Source organism: Lutra lutra, chromosome Y (genome assembly GCF_902655055.1).
Source record: "Lutra lutra chromosome Y, mLutLut1.2, whole genome shotgun sequence".
Classification (NCBI taxonomy): Eukaryota; Metazoa; Chordata; class Mammalia; order Carnivora; family Mustelidae; genus Lutra; species Lutra lutra.
The window spans coordinates 1,771,909-1,788,611 of NC_062297.1; the positions used below are offsets into that span (position 1 = coordinate 1,771,909).

General features: G+C 36.4%; 1 long non-coding RNA gene across 1 annotated transcript; it reads left to right on the forward strand.

Annotated features, from left to right (window-relative positions):
- Positions 1 to 11,272: 11,272 nt before the first annotated feature.
- LOC125092634 (uncharacterized) lies at positions 11,273 to 15,233 on the forward strand. The gene is made up of 3 exons (XR_007125024.1): positions 11,273 to 11,531; positions 12,493 to 12,584; positions 14,224 to 15,233. It is a non-coding gene; the product is annotated as an uncharacterized LOC125092634 (long non-coding RNA).
- Positions 15,234 to 16,703: the final 1,470 nt, after the last annotated feature.

Sequence of the window (16,703 nt, forward strand, 5' to 3'; positions counted from 1 at the left end):
AACAAAAGCAAAAATGAATTTTTGGTACTTCATCAAGATCAAAGTCTTCTGCACAGCAAAGGAAACAGTAAACAAAACAAAGAGGCAACCCACGGAATGGGAGAAGATATTCACAAATTGCAGTATAAACAAAAGGCTGATATCCAGGATCTATAAAGAACTCCTCAAACTCAGCACACACAAAACAGATAACCATGTCAAAAATGGGCAGAAGACATGAACAGACACGTCTCCAAAGAAGACATATAAATGGCTAACAGACACATGAAAAAATGTTCACCATCACTAGCCATCAGGGAGATTCAAATCAAAACCACATTGACATACCACCTTACACAAGTTAGAATAGTCACAATTAACAAGACAGGAAACAACGTGTATTGGAGAGGACGTGGAGAAAGGAGAACCCTCTTACACAGTTGGTGGGAATGCAAGTTGGTGCAGCCACATTGGAAAACAGTGTGGAGATTCCTTAAGAAAATAAAAATAGAGCTTCCCTATGACTCTGCAATTGCACTGCTGGGTGTTACTCCAAAGATACAGATGTAGTGAAAAGAAAGTCTGCCTGTACCGCAATGTTCATAGCAGCAATGGCCACAGTTGCCAAACTGTGGAAAGAACAAAGATGCCCTTGAATGGATGAATGGAGGAGGAAGATGTGGTCCATATACACTATGGAGTATTATGCCTCCATCAGAAAGGATGTGTACCCAAATTTTTTTTCAACATGAATGGGACTGGAAGAGATTGTGCTGAGTGAAATAAGTCAAGCAGAGAGTCAATTATCATATGGTTTCACTTATTTGTGGAGCATAAGGAATAACTGGAGGATGTGGGAAATGGACAGGAGAAGGGAGTTGGGGGAAATTGGAGGGGGCGACAAACCATAAGAGGCTGTGGATTCTGAGAAACCATTCTGATGGGTTGAAGGGGTGGGGGGTGGGACATTGGGTGAGCCTGGTGGTGGGTATTATGGAGGCACGTCTTTCATGGAGCACTGGGTGTGGTATAGAAACAATGATTTCTGGTACACTGAAAAGAAATTAAAAAAAAAAAAAGAAATGTAACTGACTTCTGTACATAAATTTTGCATCCTGCCAAATTATTGAATTGCTGTATGAGTTTTAGTGACTTGGGTGCGGTGGAGTCTTTTGGGTTTTCCACATAAAATATATCATCTGCGAAGAGAGAGAGTTCGACTTCTTTGCCATATTGAATGCCTTTTATTTGTTTTTGTTGTCTAATTGCTGTTGTTAGAACTCTGATACTATGTTGAACAATAATGGTGAGAGTGTGCATCCGTCAATGTTCCTAACCTTAACGGAAGCTCTCAGTTTTTTTCCCATTGAGAATGATATTCACTGTGGGCTTTTTGTAGATGGCTTTTATGATATTGTGGTATAGCCCCTACACTCTGAAGAGCTTTAATCAGAGAGGATGCTGTATTTTGTCAGATGTTTTTTCTGCTTCAATTGAGAGGATTGTATGGTTCTTGCTTTTTCCTTTATTAATGTGCTCTATCACATTAATGATAATCACGTTGACTGATTCACGAATGTTGAACCACTCTTGTAGACCAGGAATAAATCCTACCTGGTTGTCGTGAATAATCCTTTTAATGTAGTGTTGGATTCCTTTGACTAGGATCTTGTTGATTATTTTGGATGCCAAAATAATCAGATACAGATTGTTACAGATATTGCTCTGTAATTCTTTTTGGGTTCCTCATCTAGTTTGGGATCAAGGTAATGATGGCCTTATAGAATGAGTTTAGAAGTTCTCCTTCTCTTTCTATTTTTAAAAACAGCTTCAAGAGAGTAGGTAATATTTGTTCTCAAACATGTGGTAAGGAGTGTACGGGTGACTCAGTCCTTAAGCACCTGCCTTTGGATTAGGTCATGATACCAGATTCCTGGGATTGAACCCCATGTCAGGGTCCCTGCTCAGTGGGAACCCTGCTTCTCCCTTTCCCACTCCACCTGCTTGTGTTCCCTCTCTTACCATCTCTTTCTAACAAGTAAATAAATAAAATCTTTTTTAAAACAATAAAAATAATAAAATTTTAGTAGAATTCCCCTGGGAAGCTATCTCGCTCTAGACGCTTATTTTGGGGGGAGGTGTTGATTACTGTGTCAATTTCCTCACTGGCTCTTGGTCTGTTCAGATTTTCTATTTCTTCCTGTTTCAGTCTTGGTAGTTTACAAGCAGCTTGCCTTTCTTCCAGATTGCCTAATTTGTTGGCATACATTTACTCATAGTATGTTCTTAAAATTATTTCTATTTCCTCGTTGTTACTTGTGATCTTTTCCCTTTCACTATAATTTCATTAATTAGGATCCTTTCTTTTTTCTTTTGAATAAGTCTGGCTGGGGTTTATTATTCTTATTATTTTAGAGAAATAGTTTCGAGTATCATTGATATGTTCTACTGTATTCACTGGTTTCTGTTTCATTGATTTCTTTTCATTTTTTCTTTCATTTTTTTCTTTTCTTTTTTTTTTCTATTCAGCATAACAGTATTCATTATTTTTGCACCACACCAGTGCTCCATGCAATATGTGCCCTCCTCAATACCCACCACCTGGTTCCCCCAACCTCCCATCCCCACCCCATCAAAACCCTCAGGTTGTTTTTCAGGGTCCATAGTGTCTCATGGTTCACCTCCCTTTCCAATTTCCCTCAACTCCCTTCTACTCTCCATCTCCCCTTGTCCTCCATGTTATTTGTTATGCTCCACAAATAAGTGAAACCATATGATACTTGGCTCTCTCTGCTTGACTTATTTCACTCAGCATAATCTCTTCCAGTCCCGTCCATGTTGCTACAAAAGTTGGGTATTCACTCTTCCTGATGGAGGCATAATACTCATTCGTGTATATGGACCACAACTTCCTTATCCATTCGTCTATTGAAGGGCATCTTGGTTCTTTCCACAGTTTGGTGGCTGTGGCCATTGCTGCTATAACATTGGGTACAGATGGCCTTTCTTTTCCCTACATCTGTATCTTTGGGGTAAATACCCAGTAGTGCAATTGCAGGGTCACAGGGAAGCTCTATTTTTAATTTCTTGAGGAATCTCCACACTGTTCTCCAAAGTGGCTGCATCAACTTGCATTCCCACCAACAGTGGAAGAGGGTTCCCCTTTCTCCACATCCTCTCCAACACATGTTGTTTCCTGTCTTGCTAATTGTGGCCATTCTAACTGGTATAAGCTGGTATGTCAATGTGGTTTTGATTTGAATCTCCTTGATGGCTAATGATGATGAACATCTTTTCATGTGTCTGATAGCCATTTGTATGTCTTCATTGGAGAAGTGTCTGTTCATATCTTCTGCCCATTTTTTTTTTTATGTGATTACCTGTTTTGTGTGTGTTGAGTTTGAGGAGTTCTTTATAGATCCTGGATATCAACCTTTTGTCTGTACTGTCATTTGCAAATATCTTCTCCCATTCCGTGGGTTGCCTCTTTGTCTTGTAGACTGTTTCCTTTGCTGTGCAGAAGATTTTGATCTTGATGAAGTCTCAAAAGTTCATTTTTGCTTTTGTTTCCTTTGCCTTTGGAGCCTATCTTGAAAGAAGTATCTGGGGATGGTATCAAAGAGGTTACTGTCCATGTTCTCCTCTAGGATTCTGATGGATTCCTGTCTCACGTTGAGGACTTTTATCCATTTCGAGTTCATCTTTGTGTATGGTGTAAGAGAATGGTCGAGTTTCATTCTTCTAAATATAGCTGTCCAGTTTTCCCAGCACCATTTATTGAAGAGATTGTCTTTTCCCCCCCGGATATTTTTTCCTGCTTTGTCGAAGATGATTTGACCATAGAGTTAAGGGTCCATATCTGGGCTCTCTACTCTGTTCCATGGTCTATGTGTCTGTTTTTATGCCAGTACCATGCTGTCTTGGTGATCACAGCTTTGTAGTAAAGCTTGAAATCCGGTAACGTGATGCCGCCAGTTTTATTTTTGTTTTTCAACATTTCCTTAGCGATTCGGCGTCTCTTCTGATTCCATACAAATTTTAGTATTGTTTGCTCCAGCTCTGTGAAAAATGCTGGTGGGATTTTGATCGGAATGGCATTAAAAGTATAGATTGCTCTAGGCAGTATAGACATTTTAACATTGTTTATTCTTCCAATCAGAGAGCATGGAATGGTCTTCCAACTTTTTGTGTCTTCTTCAATTTCATTCATGAGTGTTCTGTACTTCCAGGAGTAAAGATCCTTTATCTCTTTGGTTAGGTTTATTCCCAGGTATCTTATGGTTCTTGGTGCTATAGTAAATGGAATCGATTCTCTAATTTCCATTTCTGTATTTTCATTGTTAGTGAATAAGAAATCTACTGATTTCTGTACATTGGCTTTGTATCCTGCCACGTTACTGAAATTGGTGTATGAGTCCTAGTAGTTTGGGGGTGAAGTCTTTTGGGCTTTCCATATAAAGAATCATGTCATCTGCAAAGAGAGTTTGACTTCTTCATTGCCAATTTGGATAACTTTGATTTCTCTTTGTTGTCTGATTGCTGTTGCTAGGATTTCTAATACTCTGTTGAACAAGGGTGGTGAGAGTTGGCATCCTTGTCATGTTCCTGATCTCAAAGGGAAGGCTGCAAGCTTTTTCCCATTGAGGATGATATTTGCTGTGGGTCTTTCATAGATAGATTTTATGAAGTTCAGGGATGATCCTTCTATCCCTATACTTTAAAGCGTTTTAATCAGGAACAGCTGCTGGATTTTGCATCAATTGAGAGGACCATGTGGTTTTTCTGTCTTCTCTTATTGATTTGTTCTATCACATTGATTGATTTGTGAATGTTGAACCATCCTTATAACCCAGGGATGAATCCCACTTAGTCATGGTGGATAATCTTTTTAATGTGCTGTTGGATCCTGTTTGCTAGGATCTTGTTGAGAATCTTAGCATCCATATTCATCAGTGATATTAGTCTGAAATTCTCCTTTTTTGGTAGGGTCTTTGCCTGGTTTGGGGATCAGGGTAATACTGGCTTCATAGAAAGAGTATGGAAGTTTTCCTTCTGTTTTAATTTTTTTGAAACCACTTCAGGAGAATAGGTGTTATTTCTTCTTTGAAAGTTTGGTAGAATTCTTCAGGGATTCCGTCAGGTCCGGGGCTCTGGTTTTTTGGGAAGTGTTTGATCACTGCTTCAATCTCATTACTAGATATCGGTCTATTCAGGTTGTCAATTTCTTCCTGGTTCAATTTTGGAAGTTTATAGGAATGCATCCATTTCATCTAGGTTGCTTAGCTTATTGGCATATAACTGTTGATAATAACTTCTGATGATTGTTTCTACTTCCTTGTTGTCAGTTGTGATCTCTCGTTTTCATTCATAATTTTATTAGTTTGGTCTTTTTCTCCTTTCTTTTGGATTAGTGTGGCCAATGGTTTATCGATCTTATTGATTCTTTCAAAAAGCCAGCTTCTAGTTTCATTGATACGCTCTATTGTATCTCTGGTTTCTACCTCGTTGATCTCTGCTCTAATCTTGATTATTTCCCTTCTTACATGTGGAGTTGGTTTGATTTGTTGTTGATTCTCCAGTTCTTTAAGGTGTAGAGACAGCTGGTGTATCCTGGATTTTTCTATTTTTTTGAGGGAGGTTTGGATGGCTATGTATTTCCCCCTTAGGACTGCCTTTGCTGTATCCCATAGGTTTTGGACTAAAGTGTCTTCACTCTCATTGGTTTCCATGAATTGTTTCAGTTCTCCTTTGATCTCCTGGTTGTTCCAAGCATTCTTAAGCAAGGTGGTCTTAACTTCCAGGTGTTTGAGTTCCTTTGGAACTTTTCCTTGTGATTGAGCTCCAGTTTCAAAGCATTGTGATCTGAGAATATGCAGGGAATAATTTCAATCTTTTGGTATCAGTTGAGTCCTGATTTGTGACCCAGTATGTGGTCTATTCTGGAGAAGCTTCCATGTGCACTTGAGAAGAATGAGTATTCTGTTGTTTTAGGGTGGAATGTTCTGTATATATCTATGAGGTCCATCTGGTCCAGTGTGTCATTCAATGCTCTTGTTCCTTTATTGATTTTCTGCTTCGATGATCTGTCTATTTCTGAGAGAGGCATGTTAAGGTCTCCTACTATGAATGTATTCATACCGATATGACTCTTTATCTTGATTAACAGTTTTCTTATGTAATTGGCTGCTCCCATATTGGGGGCATAGATATTTACAATTGTTAGATGATCTTGGTGGATAGTCCCTTTCAGAATTATGTAGTGTCCTTCTGTATCTCTGACTACAGTCTTTAGTTTAAAATCTAATTTGTCTGATATGAGAATCGCTACCCCGGCCTTCTTTTGAGGTCCATTGGCATGAAAGATGCTTCTCCATCCCTTCACTTTCAGTCTGGGTGTATCTTTAGGTTCAACATGGTCTCTTGTAGACGACATTGGATGAGTCCTGTTGTTTTATCCAATCTGCAACCCTGTGTCATTTTATGGGCATATTTAGGCCATTCACATTGACAGTGGTTATTGATAGATAGGTTTTTATTGACATTGTGTTAACTTTGAAGTCCTTCTTTCTGTCGATTGTCTCCATATATTTCTTTTCAATGATATTCTTAGGATTTTTCCTCTTTTATATAACCCCCCTTAGTATTTTCTGCAGTGTTGGCTTGGGGGTCACATATTCTTTTAACCCTTGCTGGTCTTGGGAACTCTTTATCTCTCCATCCATTTTGAATTTAAGTCTTGCTGGATAAAGTATTCTCGGCTGCATGTTCTTCTCATTCAGTGCCCTGAATATATCTTGCCAGCCCTTTCTGGCTTGCCAGGTCTCTGTGGAAAGGTCTGACGTTACTCTGATGGGCTTTCCTCCGTATGTAAGGAGCTTCTTGTCCTAACTGTCTCAAGAGGTCCTGACTACAATTATAATTCCTCATTCTTACTATTAGGTGTCTCGAGGACTTTCGAGAATCTATAATCTTGGCAGGAGACCTTTCTGCCTCTAGTACATGAACACTGGTTCTATTTGCGACATGGGGAAAATTTTCATGGTGAACTTGCTCCACTATATCTTCTAGACCTCTTTCTTTCTTCTCCCCTTCAGGGATTCCAACAATTCTGACATTGGAACATTTCATGGCATCATTTATTTCCCTGATTTTGTTTTTGTGGCTTCTAAGCTGTTTGTTCCAGGCTTCCTCCTGATCCTTTCTCTCTATCTGCTTGTCTTCCAGATCCCTAATTCTATCTTCTGTCTCAGTTATCCTAGCTTTTAGAGATTTTAGATTAGATTGGAACTCATTGAGAGCACTGTGAACCTCATCCCTGGTGGCCTTCAGTTCTGCCCTAACATTGAGAACATCATCCCTGGTGGCTTTCGGTGCTGCCCCAATCAATTCCATTTTGTCATCCATGGCTTTTTCCAACCTAGCTATTGCCTGGATAATTGTTAGCCTGAATTCCCTTTGCGACATATTGTCTATGTCGATAGCCATTAGCTCTGTTGCAGAAGGCCCAGCCTCTGAATTTTTCTTGTGTTGGGCATTTCTCCTCCTAGTCATTTTGGTGAGAGATGACTGAACGGATGTAGCTGGATATATCGACTGTGGTGCAGTCACGATGCACCCTGGAACGCTTCTGAGCAATTAGGAGTCCCCACACAAATGAAAGAAAGAAGAAAGAGAGAAAAAAAGAAAAGATCGAGAAAAAAAATAGAGAGAGAGAGACAGGAAAAAAAAAGAAAGATAAAAGAGAAGGCTCAGCCCAAATGGGCCCCAAGGTAAGATTTATGAAGTATACAAAAAAAAAGACAAACAGAGAGACTGTTAAAAGTATATGACAAGAGAAAAAAAATATGTATATATAAAAGAAAAAAAAAAAAGAACCTTGTTAAAAAGAACCCCAAGTATAAGATTTATATAGTGTCAGGACAAACCCAAATACACAGAAACACTCAGAAAGAAAAAGATGGGAGAATGGATATAAATTCTCGTGTGGGCAAGGAAGGTTGTTTTGATTCTTCCTGGATGTGTCTTGATATCTTTGTTAAAGGACTGAACTTTCCTAAGATAAAGGGGTATTAAAAATTGGTTTATCTATAGGGGTAACATTGATTGGGGAAAGGGGATTTCCTTGAAGTTTAACTCTTATGAATATAAAAAAATAAAAATAAGAAAAGAATAAACTAAACTAAACTAAATTAATATTAAAAAAATTAAAAAATAGAAAAGTAAAAGAAAAATAGGGGTATATGAATCAAAAAGTTCAGGTTAAAAGGTTATTATGGAATTTGATGTACCTGATAGCCCACTCTGATGGTAAATAGGTTAAAAAATTATCTATTTTTAAAAAATGAAGTAGAATAATGGGAACGAATTAAAAATAAAAGTTGTATCTATGAAGTAGTGGTGGTTGTTTCTTGTCGTCGTATTCCCCAACCCCCATAATTGGCTTTCTGGGGGAGGGGGCTGCTATGTGGGTGTTCAGGCTGTGTTCCCTAAGTCCTCCCTCCCCCTGTCAAGTGGATGGGCTCTGAGGAAACCGGTTTTTCAGGCTTTTGTTCTCTGGAGGTTTTTACGTAAATTGCTTGTTCATTTGTTTTCTCTTGCCTTGATAGCTTTTGATGGCTTTTGGAGGTTTAGAGTAAAGCAAACTGCACCCCGACCTCCCTCTCAGAGAGAAGCCTCAGTCTGTTCCCCTCTGTGTGCTGCAGAGCACATAAGTTCCCCCTCGGCCGCTGGCAGAGCATGTTCTGAGTCGCGGTCCCTGGGGATGCAGGATCTTCTGCTTGTACCCAAAACCACGGCAGTGGTGGCTATCTGGGACACTCTGGACTGCCCGAGAGGTTCCAGGCAGCGATTGCACACCAAGATTTTCCCGGTGGCCCGGGCTGGGAGTGCCTGGTCTTTCTGAGTTCAAAAGCACCAGGGTAGCATCTGCGCACACCTCTCTCAGGGGAGGGTGTGGGCACGACTCAGGCTCTGATAGCACAGCACAGCACGTGCGTGGGGAAGGCAAAATGTCTGTGCTTCTGCCAGCTGGAAGGCTCCCAGCCCCTCACAGGAGCTGAACTCCAGGTGCTCTCAGATATGTTTGTGGCTCAGGGACCAAGACTTGGTTTCTCTGCCACACTCTCTCTGGCTCAGCCCCAGGGGTGGCTGTCCTGGGTTGGGGACTTAAGCCACTGTCCCTAACTGCACCAATTCCCACAATTTTCCCCCACAATACTTTGCTCTTTTTGTGTTCTTTCGACCAGACTGCAAGTTAAGGCTGGTCCCCAGATGCCGGGCAATCTCAGATTGGGGTATTACTTTCCAATCAGTCGCCTCTGGTGGCTCCCTCTCCATTTTGTTTATCTTCCGATATCAGTCCAACGTTCCCACTCTGCTTTACCTGCTCAGAAGTGTCTTTTGCCCCTGTAGAGATCCAGACGTGTATAATTTTGATCTCAGGCTGATTTCATGGGTGATCCAAATTCTTTGGTAGGTAATCAGCTCAGTTTAGGCTACAAGTTGAAACGGCGCCGCCTCCTACTTCCGTGCCATCTTGTCTCCTCTCCCCATAATATTTATTTTAATCAATACATAATCAATAATTAAGAATAATATACAATGATATACAACAATATATCCTATTATAATATATAATAATACATAACAATATAATAACATATACATATACATAATGTATAATAACATATACATAATATAATAACATATACATAATTTATTATTTTATAATAATATAATATATTTTAATATAATTTAATATTATATAATAAAACATATGATAATATATAGTAAGTATATAGAATATATTATACATATAATATTAAATATATAAATGCATATTTTATACATTTATATATTTAAATATATCATTATATATATTTTATATATAAAATATATGGGAGAGTTATATAATTATTATATATAATATATATTATATATTGGAAATTTTTATATATATGTGTATATATACATATAAAAAATAAAAAGTCTGTGTGTGTGTGTTATGTGTATATCTATATATCTATATATCTCCAAGTATTTTAAGGGTTAACTCTCTATGGTGGTACCTGTAATGATTAGCTACTCTGGCTTAAATTTTACTTCCTTTTTCAATTGAGCCAAGAAAGCAAAGTAAAACAAAAGAATACAACACCCCCCCAAAAAACAAAAAACAACAAACTTAGTGTAATAGTTGTTGAATGAAATCTACTCAAAGTCTCTCCTTCCCAAGCCATGCTTACAGAGAAAACTCACAGTTGTCTTCACTTAACGGTAACTTTGTTTTTCTAGGTGATGATCCCTTCCATTCTCCCGAGCTACAAAACATTTTTCTCTAGCCTGACTGTATATCCTGGAGGATCCCCACACAGAGCCCCTTGAAAACCTGCTCCACCTGGCCAATAGAGTTGACCACCTCCCCAAACCCCTTCCTTCCATGATGGGCACAGTGGTAACCCTCTCACACCTTTAAAAAGTTAAAGGCCCTGCCTGACAAAAAGTCAGGGCTGATGTCTCTCTAGATGTCTGGACCCTCCCCTCCTTTGGAAAGTGTATAAATTCTTTCCCTACTTGTTTCTCCATTCTTTGTGCAGTTCTCCACCCCACCTCCCCCACCCATCACTGGTCACCATAACAGTTGTGAAAGATTATTGTCTCTTCAGGTAATTTCTGAGTGTGCATCCAGCACTCAACATGTTTTGGGGTATTTTTAGAGCTGTCTGTTTTTCCTCCAAGTATCTCACTTCCCCCTAACTATTCCCCATGTGTTCAAACTGTTTCTTATTCATTATTATTTTCGCCTCATAGAACAATGTCATTTTGCAATGCTTTGGAGAAAATATTGTGTAGCCACTCTTTGGACGTGACAGAGTGTGGAGTCAGTGGCTCCTCTAATTCATCATTTCCTTTGTTGCTATCAACCTTTGTTGTCTTCCAGAGTTCTAATGAAGTTGAGACTCTTAATTTGCTGGTTTTACAGTGTTTTTTCTTAACATTGTTAGTTAAATTATAGTTAGTTGACTATAAGGCATATACAGTGCTATATTAGTTGCTGTACAGTACAGTGACTCAACACTTCCATAAAACTCTCAGTGCCCATCATAGACACCCCCCCTTCATCCTCATTGCCTGTTTTAATGCATCCCCCCACATCCTCCCCTCTGGTTACTGTCTCTGTGTTCTCTAGAGTTAGGAGTCTGTTACTTGGTTTGTCTCCCCTTTCCCCTGCCCTCTGGTCATTTCTCTTATTAAAGGGAATAGTATAAGTAATTTTTCTAGGCTAAATTATTATTTGGTCATGCATGTAAACTCCTACTTGTTTAAACCCAAGAATTTTTTTCTTTAAGAAAGTAGAGAGTAGGTGAAGAAAAACAGGACAATTTGTGAGTATTTTCTTAATATGTTAATTCAGAAGTAATTTGTGGGACATTTTGTGGACTATCGGTTTGAAACTTATTTGTTTATTTCTAAGGATAACAAAGCTGATGTAATTTTAAAGTACAATGCTGATGAAGCTAGAATTCTGAAGGCATATGGCGAGCTTCCAGAACATGGTAATATCAAAGTTACTGTATTTTTTGGTCCTATGATATTATTTGTTGGTGTTTAGATGAAGCCATTTTGATAGAATTTTGTCTTGTTTAAGTATTGTTTGTGTATGGACTTACAGAGTTAGTTTTTAGTGTGCTTGTCATATAAATATTTTTTGATACCTTATAGTTTAATACTTTAATAATAAATAGAAATCAGTTCCTTAAAAATATTCTTTTGGTAGTATCTATTAAAGAATACATTGTTACAATGTTTTCAGTGATTTTCAAGAAATTGTTAGTTTTCAGCTAAGAAAGGAAAACAGTTATGATACTGGTATTGATTTATATAGGAAAAAAATGCTCACTCTCTCTTAGCATAATAGTCTCCTGTAGAGTTCTTTATATTTTAATAGACATTTCTTTCCAATGGCAACAGTATTGCATTTTGATTGTAGTAATCATGAATATATTAAAATAAGCCCTTCATAACATCAAAGAGGTATTGTACTACTACTAAGCTCATACTTTTCACTTAGCAGCTACTTTATTTTACATTTTATTATGAAAACACAAGATTTTTACATAAGTGTGAGCTTTCTGATGAAATTATTGACATTTAAAGAAATGTTAAAATATATGAGACTCAGTACTTCATATTTCACTTTTACTGGGTGAGGATAAACATGAATTGGCCTGCTTCATTTACACTACCTTCATTAACAAAATACACTGCCTTTTTAAACAAAATCTTCATTGTAATGACTTAGCACTGAACTTGTTATTTCATTGTGAATTCACTTTGTGAGGTGCATTTTTCTGCAGTAGTAACATTTTTCTTGTAATGAAACATTGGTTGAATTGAAATATCTCTTCTAAGAATGTTTTGTGTAGTTCAGTATTTTATACCAGACATGTTTGTTTTTGTAGTCAAATTACATAATAATATCTTGAATATATAGGAGTGTATTTATTATGTCTTTAGCTAAAATCAATGATACAGATACATTTGGTCCTGGAGATGATGATGAAATCCAGTTTGATGATATTGGAGATGATGACGAAGACATTGATGATGTAAGTAATGGACAAAACCTTATATTTTTTTGTTTGCTTTGTTTGTGAATTATCTACAGAGAAACAAGGTCTTTCCTCAGCTTTCTTTAATGTAGGAGTGTTGAACACTTTAAGTATATATTAAGACCACTGCATGAATTTGAATATTCATTAATATTCAGAAACCAGGTAGTCAGATGTCTTACACTTTAAAAAACCTTATAATCCTTTGAAACATTTCTTTCTAAAAGAGCATTAGTAGCTCTAACAGTGGGCAATCCATAGTGAAAACTTGCTTAAGTGAGAATGTCTATAGAGACAGCTATTAAGAAATGCAGCAGTTTGAGAATGTGCCTTCTTTTGAATGAAATATTAGTAGGTTAACAGAAGAATCTTGTTTGAACCAGCTTGCTCAAGGACTGAAATTGCAACATACTCCAAAATGGAGGTCTGTTGTCAAGTTATATATGGGGATTACATTATTTTATCAGATATCACTGTTTGTTTTATGGAAAGTGATTGCTTTCTTACTAATAAAGCTTAAGTGTAACAAAAGTAATAAATGTCTCACTGTTCTGGTTTTATTTTATTTAAATAAAATTCATTTTGATTTTCTTAGAATGTGTATATGAAGTAATTAGGATAAGTTGAGCACCACAAGCGATACTGATGCTCATGCCACATTGGTAGTCACTGATCTAGAGCGGGGATCTCCAGATCTTTCAGACACTAACAGACACCTTTATTAAGAGCATTTTCAGACATTCTCAGAAGTTGAGAGTTTCTAATGTCAAGTGGACACTTTTATGTACCAACAAGATTAGACAATTTACATTTTTCTATACTTGATCTATCACATCACATCAGTCCTTTTATTCATTTATAGATCCATATTTTTGATTGATCCATATTATTTTTAATATATTTTCAGATCATTCAGATTACTCCACGAGTTAAAGAAATATTGAGTACATACCTCCAATGTAGATTTTTACCAGATTTTTTTTTACCATGCATTTATATGCATTTTAAACATGAAATACTATATAAAAGTTGTGTACATTTTAAAGCATACCCATAAGTAGGAAATGAACAAGGATGAGAAACAAATATTGTTCTGCTATATTCTTCATGTACTTCCTTTGGGGAGCCTGAGCCAGAGGATTCTTAGGACTAAATTAATTTTTTGACAGTAGAATGATTATTTTCTGTGCCAAAACTTAACATACAGTTGTGTTGTGTATTAAGTAACATTTGAACATTGTGACACCTGTGGTGGAATTGAAGGCTGGGTGGGAGCTGAACGGTAGTGTGTATGTAAATATGAAGAGGAGATTTTGGTTTAGTACCACAGTTTTCCATTTTTAAGATTGCCACATGTCCATTCCTACTTGCAAAATATAAGATCTATAGTCACTAGCATGAGAAGAAAGAAGGTGATTCCAAACTATATTAAGAACAATGGTATAATCTACAACATTCTCAAAGAGTTCATAAAGACTTACTGGCAGCAGACAGGAATTGAGAAAAATTCTGTATGTACTTGGAATTTTTCCTTCTATTTTCCATAGAGTTTAGGGGTCCTTAATATGTAATAGATGATTTATTGTATTGTCAGAATTAATTTTTTCCATGGATTTCATGTTCTTTTCACTTACAGATCTGAATTGAACTCAGAGTTTGTGAAGATTATTCTACAATTTTGATTTTGGCCAGCACCTGTTAAGAAGACTAAAACTTCACTTAGTATGAACTTAGTTTGTTAAGACACACTGATTTATTTTCATTGTTCTAAAGTATTATATTTCTCTAAAAACTGATGAAACTGAATTACTTTAAGTGAAAATTTAACACTTTATTCATTCGATGCAATTGAATTTAGGAATAAAAGACTACAATTATAACTCACTGCTGTCAAACAACAGAAACAAGTTATTCCCACATGACTACTTTATTATAGTTAATAGGTGTTTTGAATAAATTGCCTTATCATTTTTGATAAAGCCTTGTTTTGATAAAGCCTTGTTCCAGCTAGTCTGTTTACATTCTTCTCTATATTCTAGTTATCTAGATGTTTTCTAAGATTTTTGACATACTTTAAGAAAGGTAGAAGTCAAGAAATGGAGCTATATTTGTATTTATGTACCCATATGTATTTTTATACTAAGTTTGATAACTTAAACATTCTTCTCATCATTTTACGTTGCCACCATCATTAAAAAAATATATATTTTCCAAAATGCAGTTTTTAGAACATGGGTTTGAAAAGCAGTTTTCAATTTGTTAGATTATCAGTTGCAATAATTCAGTGTTAGGTGACCTAATTATTTTTACATTGGAGGTATTGACATATTAGTTGATAGTATTTTTACCCAATGTGTATAGAAAATTTCTCAAGAACAACTTTTGATGATAAAACGAGACAGCCTTTTTTTTTTAATTTTACAGAATAGGTTGTGTTAAATGTGTCACTTATTGTCAAAAGTCATATGCATTGTGACCCATATTTTTGGGCTTTATGAACAATTAAATTACAATGTATAAAGGAAAAACTAATTTTATAGTAAGTTCTGTTAAACTAAGCCCTTCTTAAAGCCTTATCTGGGTTTTACCAAAGGGAAAGAAAGGAACCACTACTAAGAAATATAATAAAATGTGTTGTTGAGTATACTTTGTCCTTACTTTGTGTTATTGAAGTATTTAATGTATGTACCAACTTTCATGTACATTTTACTAGGAATTTAGATTAACCTTACTGTTGGACATTTTTATTTCAAAGTTATCAATTAATAAGGTAAAATTAAGGATGAGGCTAGTTAAACATTCCTACAGTTAAACTTTAACACAACCTCAATGGAAAAGATTCAAGTAGTTTGTAAAGCATAGCTCTCTTCCCTGACAATTTTCAGCAGTGAGACTTAATGTAAAAAAAAAAATACACTTTCACCTGGTTACAAAATAATAAATATAAGAAATATAAAGGAGGTTTCACATGGTTTCATCTCACTTTACCATAATTTTACTTCCTAAGTGTGACATCCTGAGCCAACTCCAATGCCAGAATACATACATAATTAAATCTAAAAATAAGAAATAAAAATGCATAAATGTAGTTCATGGTTTTTATTCTTTGAAGTTCCTGTGAACATTTATGTAGGAGAAATGTATCTGAGACTGAGGACTAATTTAGAATACTTCTAAGAAACTAGCTCCGAAGAATTTATGTAGGGATTGTCCTCAAGGGTGATCAAAACTTGCCAAAACATGTAACTTTTTGTAAACAAAAGTATATTGAATTTACATATCCTCCAACATTTTGGCAAGGATGTCAGAACCTCTGTATATGACACAGTTCATGTTAGGTAGAGAGCCATTCAAAACATCTTTTTTCCTACATACTTCCTCTAACAAATACAGTTTATCTAAAGAATTTCTTTACGTCCAATTACCCTGCCAGTTTGTGTTTGCTAATTGTTAATGGTCCAATTGTTTGGTCCCTCCCCCAAAATTCCCTAACCTCTAATAATGATATTCGTATTAGAGGAGTGGCCTTTAGGAAGTTTTAGGGTCAGTGCTAAAAAAAAGACTTAAGGGGTACCTTCAACAGAATCCAAACCATACTGGCATGCTTATCATGGACTTCCAGTTTACAGCTGTGAGAAATAAATTTCCGTTGTTTATAAACCCCCAGTCCATAGTATTTTGTTACATAGCCTGAAAGGACCAAGATTCTGATACGTATTTTTTCCTTGCTTTTCAGGAACACCCCAGCATAGTGTTTCATCTTGGAAGTTACAAAATCAGAATTATTAGTTGGATTAAAGTTGTGGCTCAGGTATAGCATTGCATGGAAGTTATTTCAGTAAATTTCATGTAGGAATTTTCTAGGTATATGACTATATTTCAAATAAGGAATGGAAGCAGAAAGAAATGAAAAGCTGTTACATTCTCTGATTTCCACAACACCGTGCTATAGTCTGGAAAAGGAAATCAAAATATTGAAAGCCAAGAAAAACAACATTTATAGTGATGTGGCACTGAACAACCTTTGTTAAGAGGTTGTACAATGATTTGTAGGGTTGCATTTTCATGCACTGTTTACTCCACTTGTATTTAGAGTAAAAATACATTGTATGTTTA